This window comes from Impatiens glandulifera, chromosome 2, assembly GCF_907164915.1.
Source record: "Impatiens glandulifera chromosome 2, dImpGla2.1, whole genome shotgun sequence".
NCBI classification, from domain to species: Eukaryota; Viridiplantae; Streptophyta; class Magnoliopsida; order Ericales; family Balsaminaceae; genus Impatiens; species Impatiens glandulifera.
The window spans coordinates 1124572-1136962 of NC_061863.1; the positions used below are offsets into that span (position 1 = coordinate 1124572).

The window sequence follows — 12391 nt, forward strand, 5'->3', positions numbered from 1 at the left end:
AAAAAAAGAAAATAATACAAAAAAAAAAATACATAAGAATAAGTAAGGGTAAAATGGTCAAAAATAAATATAAAAGTTAGATAAAAATATTATCAAAATATTTTATACCAAATAAAGTTTAAATTTTAATCAAAATTTTCATATACTTTTTTTACTTTTATTTTTCAATCATTAAGTGAATTTTTTTGTTCACTTTTTATAATACTTGATCTACCTTAATTAAATATATATATATATATATATATATATATATAAATAAAGGAATATATGATATATATTTATATTTTTACCAAACAAAATCAATATTAAAAATTATAAAATAAAATATATACATACGATGTATACTAAAAAAAATACCAAAATAAAAATAAAAGTACAATATAAATTATGATATATCGGACAAAAATAGGGTAAGTTGGTAAGTTTACATATAAAAACTATTATAATAATTTGATCAATTAAAATTCAATTTTTGTTTTTTATTAAACAATATTTTTTAAATATCTAATAAAAGTTCAAATAACACAATATCAAACAAGCTTGTACTATTTTATTAATGTTGGTATAATAAAATAATCATTGTGAATAAGATTGTACTAATACCCAAACACAAAATATTATTGTATTTGCAAGGAATCAAAATGATCTAACAAATAATATAACAATCTAAAAATATCTTTTAAATCCAATGAAACCAAATATATATATAATTATATACATTAATACTTTGATCATGATTAAAAAAAATAATAGCATCAGATCTATTTTATTTCATTTATACCAAGCGGGCAAAAACACTTTAAATTTTTGTTGTTAGTTTTCGAAGTGAATATCTTATTATTATTATTTTAGTAAAGTTGTGGAAATAAAAAAGTAAAATAAACATTTAATAGGTATTCAATACACTTCATTTTTTTTTTTTCTTTTTGGATAAGTATATATCATAATTGTATTTTTTTTATTAGTATCAAAAAGCTCTTTACATCATTGAAATACATCATAAGACTTGCCCATAAATACATTTGCTTATAAACAAGAGACCACACCTTCATTAGAACAAAGAATTGTTTTAAATTAAGAATGCAATGCATCAATTTATCTACCACGTACACATACATTGCAATACTTATTCTGTCACTTTTATTTGTTGTCGAAACTATCAATGTCAACCCGCGTACCGACGGTGAATACCAAAGTTCATATCATCAACCAAATTTCCAGTAATCTGGCAGTCACATGCGGATCAAGGGATGATAATTTTGGAGTTCATATCATTAATTCACAACAAGAATATAAGTGGTCTTTTAAAATGAATATTTGACTATACGACCGAATATTTCTGCAAATATTCTTGGCTTTGGCGTGGTTTGAATGTTAGTCATGTAATGTTTAGTAAATTAATTGCAGAATCGTGCACTCAAAATGCTCCACCATTCCTTTGCCAATGGTATGTACGACCCAATGGATTATATCTCCTTGACAAATTTGGTTCATATAGTTTGAGGTATAATTGGCCTCCTCGAATTGAATATCTAAATGTTTCCAAGGAGAATTGAGACATTATTAAACATTAAATGTATGCAATTCTCCTTAATAAAGTTTTGTGAATTTTAGTTCACTTTTCATTTAAAGAACAATCTAAGTATTGAAAAAAATCTCACTTCTTGAAATAAATGGTACCATTAAAATATTTACCATCAAACCCATGGTGTTAGTTTAAGTGGCGACGAGTCTTGCTTTGTATATAAAATGTTTTATGTTTAATTTCAATACGAATCTAAATGGATGTTATAACGGTGGGAGGTCTTATTAAACTTGGAGCACAAAAAACTAGAATTGTAATAATCTAAAACTAAAGATAAATCATAATATAGCCACCTAGAGTAGAGATAAAACTGATGTTATCTAATGCGTCCCTTAATTCAATTATATAAATTACTACGTAAACGATACCTTCCCCAAACCGATGGGAATTTGTTAGTTTATTCAATGCCCGAATACGTGGATATTCAAAGCTCTATTACACTTGGTTAAAAATGTTACCCATCTACAAAAATATCTTTAGATTTGTGTTAGAATCAATGACTACTAGGAAAAACGATAGATTAAGAATGTTGTCGACAAAATTGTGAATACCTTTCCAATTTTGAACTTGGACATGAAGACACTAAAGACAATATTTTCATTACTTGTGATACTGAATTTTATAATTTTAATTTATAAGACAACTTTAGCTATTGTTTGTAATCAACAAGAGCAAGGTAATCTTATTTATGCATAAATTAAAAGTGGTTATGTTATTAATAACAATAAAGCTAGAGCTTACAATCACATTATTGGAATTAAAGTTGTATTATCACATTTTATTTAAATCATTATTAAGTTTTGTTTAACGAAAATATAATGATTTATTATTTAGAGAAATTATATATTAGGAAAATGCTGAGTGAGTTATTTTTTTTTATGTCTTTTAGTAAAATATTATTTTAGTATAATTATTATCTTAAATTTCATTTTGAAAATAAAAAATACACTTGTGTTTATATTTTAAATAAAAAACTTTTATTAATTAATATAGGGCAAATTACCTGAGCGGTTCTCGAATTACTCCGTTCGCTCACTTTTAGCCCTCAAATTATTTTTTTAAACAAATCCCCCTTCAACTTTTAGAAAGGTCACCAATGGCCTTTCCGTCAACTTATTGGTTAAACATAACGGTTTAAGTTAATTTTTTTTTATATATATTATCTTTAATCTTATTTTTTATATTTATATATATATATAATTATTAAATCGCTTATATATAATATTATATATATATATATCTTTAATTATTATTATTAATTTTTATATTTATATAATTATTAAATCTCTTATATATATTATTACTTTTATATATATATATATATTTATATTGGAAGGTTATCATTACTTTTAACTTTAAAATTATTTTTTAAAATATATAATTTATAAATTATATAAATTTATATATATATATATATAATTAATGATTAAAGATAATATATATAAATTATTTTTAAACTTTGTTTTATAGATATAAATATATATATAAGAGATTTAATAATTATATAAATATAAAAATTAATAATAATAATAATAATAATAAAAGATATATATATATAATATTATATATAAGCGATTTAATAATTATATATATAAATATAAAAAATAAGATTAAAGATAATATATAAAAAAAAATATTTTAAACTTAAATCGTTATGTTTAACCAAAAAGTTGACGGAGGGGCCATTTGTGACCTTTCTAAAAGTTGAAGGGGCGATTTGTTTCAAAAACTAATTTGAGGGCTAAAAGTGAGCGATCGGAGTAATTCGAGGGCCGCCCAAGTAATTTGCCCATTAATATAACACTTAATTAGGTAAAAAATGAATTAAAGAGATAAAACGTGAAAATAAAAAATGTATAATTGTTTTTTTTTAAAATTTATGATCATCTCACAAAAAATTATATTATTGTATAATTTTTTTATATATATATATATATTAACTTTTACATAAACAAATAGTTCAAAACTAAAAATAATTTTCTAGGTAAAATCGAAAATATACTAGAAATCATAAAAATTTAGTTTATAAGAATATTATTTTTATTTAAATATATAATTAAATATTTTATACCTACATTGTTTTCAAACAAATATATAATTAATTAAAAAATAATAACAAATAAATAACATTATAAAAATTATATTTACAACATTAATTCATTTATTTTAAAACTAGGTGTATCAATTTTTTTTATTATAAATAGATCATTTAAAAAATATATTATTTATTTGAATAAATACTAACTTTTATTTTTAATTTATAATAAATTGAAATTATTTATAAACTCAGAAAATAGTAAAATATTTACCTTCTTAATTTAAAATCGTAAAAATTAATTTTTTTTTTTTTTACATAAATCAGAATAGTTAATTTATTTTAAAATCATATAATCTTAAAATTTGAAGAATAAATTTATGTTTTAATATAGAGTTCGACACAAATATTTCTTTAAGTAACATTGTAATAATGTAGAAGATGGGCTGATCTCAATCTGAGGACCAATCCCAGCCCAATAATTTCAGCCCAAAAAAAAGGAGTTCAAGAAAAAAAGAAGAAGAAGCATAATTAGAGGGTCAATCTGAACCAAAAAAGGAAGTTAGAGGGCCTAAGGGTTATTAATTATATAATTGGTAAAACCTCTCTAATTAAATTTTAATTATTAGCCCACATACTTCCTTCTTCATTAATTTTCTAAACAAATTCAAATATTTTGGTTTTTGGTTATATTCTTTGAGTGTTTTTTATTGTAATGGTAAGAAATGTATTATTGTTGGTTGTTAATTATATAATTGTAAAATTTAAAATTTATTATTAATGTTAATCATTAACTTATTAATTCAATGTATTTAAGTATAAATAATGAACGGGTGTCTTAATTTAAAATGTTATGTTTAATAAAATTATTTAAAATTGAGATGAATTAAATGATTCTAACATGTATAAGCAAATAACTGAATAAGTTTTATTCAAATAAAAATTATTCTCATCAAATAAGAAAAGAAAATAATACAACAAAAATAAATTAAGTAAAGGTAAAAAGATCAAAAATAAAATATAAAGTTAAATACAAATATTATCAAAAATATTTAATACCAAATAAAGTTTGACATTTATTTTAATCAAGATTTTTCATACAAAATGATATTATTTTTAATTTTAATTTTTAATAATCAAAATTAAGTTAGAATTAAATCTGTTACTTTGATTTTCTTATAATTACTTTTTACACTTGATTATATTAACTATATTAATATCTCATCAAATAAAAAATAAAAAAAAACAAAAACAAAAATAAGTAAAAGGTAAAATGATCAATAATAAAATATAAAAGTTGAATAAAAATATTATCAAAATATTTAATGTCAAATAAAGTTTCATTTTTTTTATTCAAGTCTTTTCATACTAAATGAAATCAAATTATTTTTACCTTTAGTTTCTAATAACCAAAAGTAAGTAAAAATCGAATTAGTAACTTTTTTTTTTGTTTTATATTCATTATTTTTGACACTTTAAACTATATTAAATCGTTGTCATCAAATAAAAGAATACAACAAAAGAATAAATAAAAATAAAAAGATAAAATTATCAAAAATAATATATAAAAGTTAAACAAAAATATTATTAAGTAAAAATCGAATTCATAATTTGTTTGTTGGTTTAAGAATTAATTTCTGCATAACTAAAATAAAAAATACTCTTTTATACAATTAATATTTAATTATTATTATTCTCATAATTTTTATCATTTTAATTAATTAGAATGAAAATATGCATTTAAAAATATTTTTATATAATGAATATTTAAGTATTATTATTCTTTTAATCTATTTATTATTACAAATTATTGTACTATTATTATTTAATATTGTAATCATTATATTTAATAACTAATACAATTATAATTAAAGTATAAAAAGTAATTATAATATATATTTTTATAAAAATATTATGTATATTAAAAATAATAAGAACCATTTTAGCAAAAATGATAAAACATTATTCTCATTTGTTATCCGTAAAATAGTGTAATATCTATAATATTTATAGCCCAAAAAAATAATCATGTAATCACAATCATACACATATCATCCTTAAGAATTTTACCATGAATAATGTTTCATCCAAAGAACGAGATCTTGGATGAAATATTTAATTCTCAAATTTCTCTCAATAAAATTTATTTACAACTTTTTAACGAACAAATTGCAATTCTCCACATGAAAACTATCTATGAATTGTCAATGCATAACATAATTTTCAGACGGGGACTCTTTCCTACGTCCTACCAAAAGAAAAACTCTATTATGGGACAAACTCTCCATAATATTTAATCACTTTCTATATCAAATTCGATTGCAAAACTAGTAGACCGAGTATCAAAAATATCTTTAACTATGACATTTCTATATATATCAATGTAAACAAACTCATGATACATCGTTACTATACTTTTCACACTACATCAAATGTCGTCTTAAAAATTGATTAAAGAACCATTCATACAATGAATTTAGATTACTTACAAAAACTTTTCCACATAAAATAAACCCCTCCAAATAATACACACTATCAGATCATTATAATATAAATTGTAAATTATATTTATTTAATTTAAATATTATTAATAATTATAATAAAATAAAAATACACAATATTTTTTATAATGTACTTAAAAATAATAATAAATAATTAATAAAATTATCATTATAAAATAAATATATATATTTTAATTATAATAGTTCATTTATTTATATATTATTTTTGAAAAAGTGACAAAAAGTACTTTAAACATTGAATTGATAACTACATCCGCTTAGAAACAATTTAGCACACATACATGAAATCAAAACAATTGTTTTAAATTAAGAATGCTTTGCATCAATTCATCTACCATGCGCAAATACACGGTAATACTTATTTTGTCACTTTTATTTGCCACCAAAACTATCAATGCCGATGATCAATTCCAGGTTCACATCATCAACCAACTTTCTAGTAGTCTGGGAACCATATGCAAATCAGGGGTATTGGAGTTCATGTCATTTATCCACAACAACAATTTGTGTGGACTTTTAAAATGAATGTTTTCCATTCGACCTTATTTTAATGCAAATTTATTTGGATTTCGCGTATGAATGTAACTCATGACGTGTTTAGTCAATCAATTGGAGAATCCTGCACTCCAGGTACTTCACTAATCCTTTGTCGATGGTTTGTCTGACCGGATGGATTCTATCTACTAGACAAATATGGTTCATAGAGTTTGAGGTATACATGGTCCCCTTAAAATTGAATATCCTAAATGTTTCTTAGAGAATTGGAATATTACTCAACACTAAATGTATGCAATTCTCCTTAATAAATTTTGACCAAGTTTGATAAATTTTTGTTCACTTTTCATTTAAAGGTCAAAATAAATATTGAAAAGATTCTTACTTCTTCGCATGAATGGTTTCTGTAACAATAATAACTAACGGTTTATTAAACCGTTAATTAGTTAGTAACTGATTCGTTAGTTTGATTAATTAGTTAGTATTGAACTCTTATATAAGGGAGATAGGTAATTGTTTGAATAATAACTTTCGATAATATAAGATTACATTTCTACTTCTCCTTCTTCAAGATTTTAACATGGTATCAGAGCTTCAAGGTTAAAAATCTTGGAGAGTTTTCGCTGCCTCTCCTGGTGGCCGGAGAAGCCACTGGTGGAGGGTTTTATTGTATTATTACTATTGAAGAAGTGAAATAAATGAAAGATGAATTAGTTGAATGCACTGAGAGATTTTCCATTGTTGAAGATATGGGTCATGATACAATCAAGAATGGTGACAAAAAGATAGAGAAGAAAAAAGTTCGCAAGAGTAGCGAAAAAGATCAAGATCAAGATGAGGAGGAGAAGAGTAAATGGTGACTCTGAAATGGAAGAAGGAGATATACAAGATTCAAATGTTGATGACATATTTGTTTGGAGAGATAATGAAACTATTAACAAAAATAATGAAGAAGAAGATCAAGATGAGATTCTACCCGTTGTTCCCGAAATAAAAGGTAAAATTGGAATCGAAACCAAGTAGTAGCCATGACAGAAGTTCTTCACTCCCCTCGATCTTCATCCCTTCTTCATTACTGTGCGCTCCCTCTTCTTCCCCTGTCATCATCAATGAAGTGGAGAGTTGAAGAGATGGAAGAAATGGGCCACAATATTTGCAAATCGGAAAAAGCATGTGTTATTGGAGAAACCGGTGGCTCTGAACACGGCGGAGCTTGACAAGATTCTTGAAGCCTGCGAATCGAATGGCTTACAGTATATGGATTCCACGATGTGGATGCATCATCTGAGATGAAGATGAACGAATTTCTCTCCGATCTAGATCGATTCGGCCAAATCAAATCGATTCACAGTATATTAACTTACAAAGGCGATTCCGAATTTCTAAAGAACGACATCCGAGTTCAACCTGACCTTGATTCTCTCGGTGTACTTGGAGATGCCGGCTGGTATTGTATTTGCGCGATTCTTTGGTGTATGAACTACGATCTCCCGAAGAAGGTAACCGCTATTCCAGATCCGGAATTCAAAGAATTAGGCGTTCTGTTATCTTGTTCTGCTTTGTTGACTTGGGGAGATTGGAGATCATCTACATTCTACTGCTCTTTTCTGGCTAATCATGTGATGGATATTAGGGTTTTAGGAAGTAAAGGAGATTTATGTGTTCATGATTTTGTAATACCGTTTGAGGAGTTTGAGGAGAAAGGAGCATCGTTCTATACAGTTTCTGGTTCGAATTGGTCCAATTTGTCTCTAGGATGGGAACCGATGCCGAGTGAGTGCATTGTGGAGACGGATCTTCCTCAAGAAGCTTTAATGGCGAGGGAATTCTCTAGGTTGGTTTCTGATATCATATTTGAGGGTTCGAAGCTGGAGATGAAGTGGGTGAACATTAGTAGGTAAACGCAGCTTGTGATTGATGCGGTGAAGATGTCGTTGGAGAGAGCGATTTCGCGGCTATTGAATTGATTGAAGACGTAGATAAAGATTCTCTCGCGATCACCGAAAGAAATGGATTTGACGACATAATTTGTCAATACCATAAGAATGCTAAATTGGCTTTCTTTGAAGAAAAGAAAAACTAAAACCGGAAAGGTTGAAAACTGACCGCTAATGAAGAAAAGACCATTCACGATGATTGTTGTGGATTGGACTAACAAAGATTGAGCTATCTAATCGGGTAGTTCGAAAGAAAATTTGGAGCTTGCTGAATTGGGCTTGCTCGGCTGTCTATGTTGGGTAGCTGAAAAAGAAATGGAGCTTGCTGAATTGGTTTGCTCGGCTGTCTAAATTGGATAGCTAAAAAAAATTAAGCTTGCTGAATTGGGCTTGCTGAAGACAATGGCTGCATGATTGTAGCTTGATGTTTCATCGACTTGTTTTGTCAAGGTGAAACTTTGTTTCTACTACGTTTCTCCTTGAGGGGAGAATGTAACAATAATAACTAACGGTTTATTAAACCGTTAATTAGTTAGTAACTGATTCGTTAGTTTGATTAATTAGTTAGTATTGAACTCTTATATAAGGGAGATAGGTAATTGTTTGAATAATAACTTTCGATAATATAAGATTACATTTCTACTTCTCCTTCTTCAAGATTTTAACAGTTTCATTCTAATATTTACCACCAATGTCACCCTTTGAAACTTCACAAGTCTCCTTTATTCATTATTGGGTATCTTGACATAGGTAATTTAATTTACTACTAATTAAAAAAATGAGAAAGATTAAGGAGCAGGTATAGTATTAAAAAAAATGACGGAATGATGTGTTAATATGTGGATTAAAAATTTAATATGAGTGAATAGTTTTATATTTTTAATCCATTTATAAAACTACACATCATTCTTATCGTTGTTAATATTATTTTCGTTCTCTATCATTTCTTTTAAAAATATATAATAATAAGTGGTCTAAATTAAACACTTTATATAAAATAAAATTCTAAAAAATAAAAATAAACAAAACGAAACTAAAATTAAAAGAGTTTAGAATAATAAAAATAAACAAAATTTAAATAGAATATTTATAATATTCCATTATTGTTAAATCACAACTATTTCAAAGAATCAATTTTCAAATTATGATTCTCGTCCAACTTACTTTGTTCATTCATTTTAAAAATAATCTGTTTATTAATATATTTTATTTATTTATTTTCAAACTAATATATTTTACTTTTCAAACTCAATTTATTTATTTATTTTATCTTTATCTTTATTTATTTATATTTAAACTTATTATTAAATATATATATTTAATTTATTACTTTTATTAAAATATTTAAATTATTATTTTTTGTAAAATATTTTTTTTTTTGAAAAACAACTAATGCTATTTCATTAAAAAAAACCCAAAATAGAAAAATGAGTTTCAAGAAACAAAGTAAGACGGACCCTAACTTAGTTGAAAACACAAATTGAGTTTAAAACAACTAAATTACATACCAACAAACAATTGAATTACAAATAAGTTATCAAACTAGAACTATTTGAACCATCATTTTAAATTTAATTGTTTATATAAGAGATTTAATAATTATATAAATATAAAAATTAATAATAATAATTAAAGATATATATATATAATATTATATATAAGCGATTTAATAATTATATATATATATATAAATATAAAAATAAGATTAAAGATAATATATATAAAAAAAATTTAACTTAAACCGTTATGTTTAACCAAAAAGTTGACGGAAGGGCCATTGGTGACCTTTCTAAAAGTTGAAGGGGGATTTGTTTCAAAAAATAATTTGAGGGCTAAAAGTGAGCGAACGAAGTAATTCGAGGGCCGCCCAGGTAATTTGCCCATTAATATAACACTTAATTAGAAACATAAAATATTAAATTTGAAACATAAAATACATTACAAATTACAAATTAAGTATTAAAAAGATTCTCACTTCTTGAAATTAATGGTACCATTAAAATATTTCCTATCAAACTCACTCTGATAGTTTAAGTGACAATGAGTCTTATTTTTGTATATAAAATGTTTTAGGTTTGATTTCAATATCTTATTAGTCAACTGCAAAACTAAACTTGGATCACAAAAAATAGAATTGTAGCGATCTAAAATGAAAAATAAGTCATAATGTAGCCACGTGGAGTAGAGATGGACAACTAACAAATATTTGACGTGTACCCTTAACTCAATTTTAGAAATTTATGAAAATTTCTTAGGTTATTCAATGTCCAAACATGTGGGTATTCGAATCTATTACAACTTGTTAGAAATTTTACACATCTATATAAAAACATTTTTAAATTTGTGTTAGAAACAATGACTATCATAGAAAAACGGTCGACCTAATTTTGAACTTGGACATGAAGACACCAAAGACAATATTTTCATCACTTGTGATACTGGATTTTATAATTTTAATTAAGACAACTTTAGCAATTATTGTTTGTAATTAACAAGAGCAAGGTAATCTTATTTATGCATAAATAAAAAATGGCCATGTTATCAATTACAATAAAGCTATATATATATAAATAAAAAGTTGAAATAGAATGTTCGAGAATCCAAATCATCAGAGATATAGTATTTCTTAATTAATCACTCAGTTTATATTTTGATATCCAAATTTTACTCTCTCATTTTTTAAATTAAAGTTGTATTATTCAAGTCGGTTTTAATATTTTAAATTATTAAATAAAATAAATTGCAACTAAACATATTTTTATTATATTTGCCAAGGTATAATTTGTTTGTATGAATTATTTATTAAAAATTCAGAAATTCACCTAAAAAATTATCTTACCTTATTATATGTGATATTTTTTTGTGGGATAAGTGTGGATTTTAATTAATTAATATTTTATTTTCTAGTTTTTTATATATTAATTTTGTATTTCATTTGAATCATTTTTATTTTGTTAAAAGGGATAATATTTTTTTAAAGATATGTTTAAAGTTTGAATCGATTGTCTACCTTTGTTCCATTGGGTCATAAGTCAGATTGTTGGACAATCTTTTTTAACAAAAAAAAAATAAAATTAATATTATGAAAATCGTTTTACAATACTCATAAAAATATTATGAAAATCCTTTTACAATACTAATAAAAATATTTAATGTCAAATAAAGTTATTTTACCTTATTATTTTTTAGTAAGGTAAATTAATCAAAATAAAATAAAATAAAATATAAAAGTTAAATAAAAATATTATCAAATTATTTAATATCAAATAAAGTTTTATTTATTTTAATAAAAAAAATTCATACCAAATTAAATAAGTTATTCATTTTTTAGTATTTAATAATAAAAAATTTAAATAAGAATTGAAACATGATTTTTTTGTTCTTTTAAGAATCACTTTTAACACTTAAACAACAAATTATATTGTTGTATGAATTATTTATTAAAAATTTAGAAATTCACCTATAAAGTTATCTTATATTATTATTTTTTTATTAAGAATAAAATGGTCAATAAATTATATTAGTTAAATAAAAATATTATCAAAACATTTTATACAAAATAAAGTTTCTTATCTTATTATTTTTAGTAAAGATAAAATGGTCAGAAAAGGTAAAACATAAAAGTTATATAAAAATAATCGTTTGGTTAATAGTATTAGGTATAAAATGTAGGGGATATAACTTGTATATGAGTATTAAGATATATAAATTTTATAGATGATTAATGTTTGGTTGAAATAATAAAGAGATATAAATTATATAGGTTTTATAATTTTATGTTTGATTTTACTATTTTATTCTTGTATTTATTAATTTT

General features: G+C 23.8%; 1 pseudogene; it reads left to right on the top strand.

Annotated features, from left to right (window-relative positions):
* The first annotated feature begins 7504 nt into the window (after window positions 1–7504).
* LOC124928202 lies at window positions 7505–8604 on the top strand (annotated as a pseudogene).
* Window positions 8605–12391: the final 3787 nt, after the last annotated feature.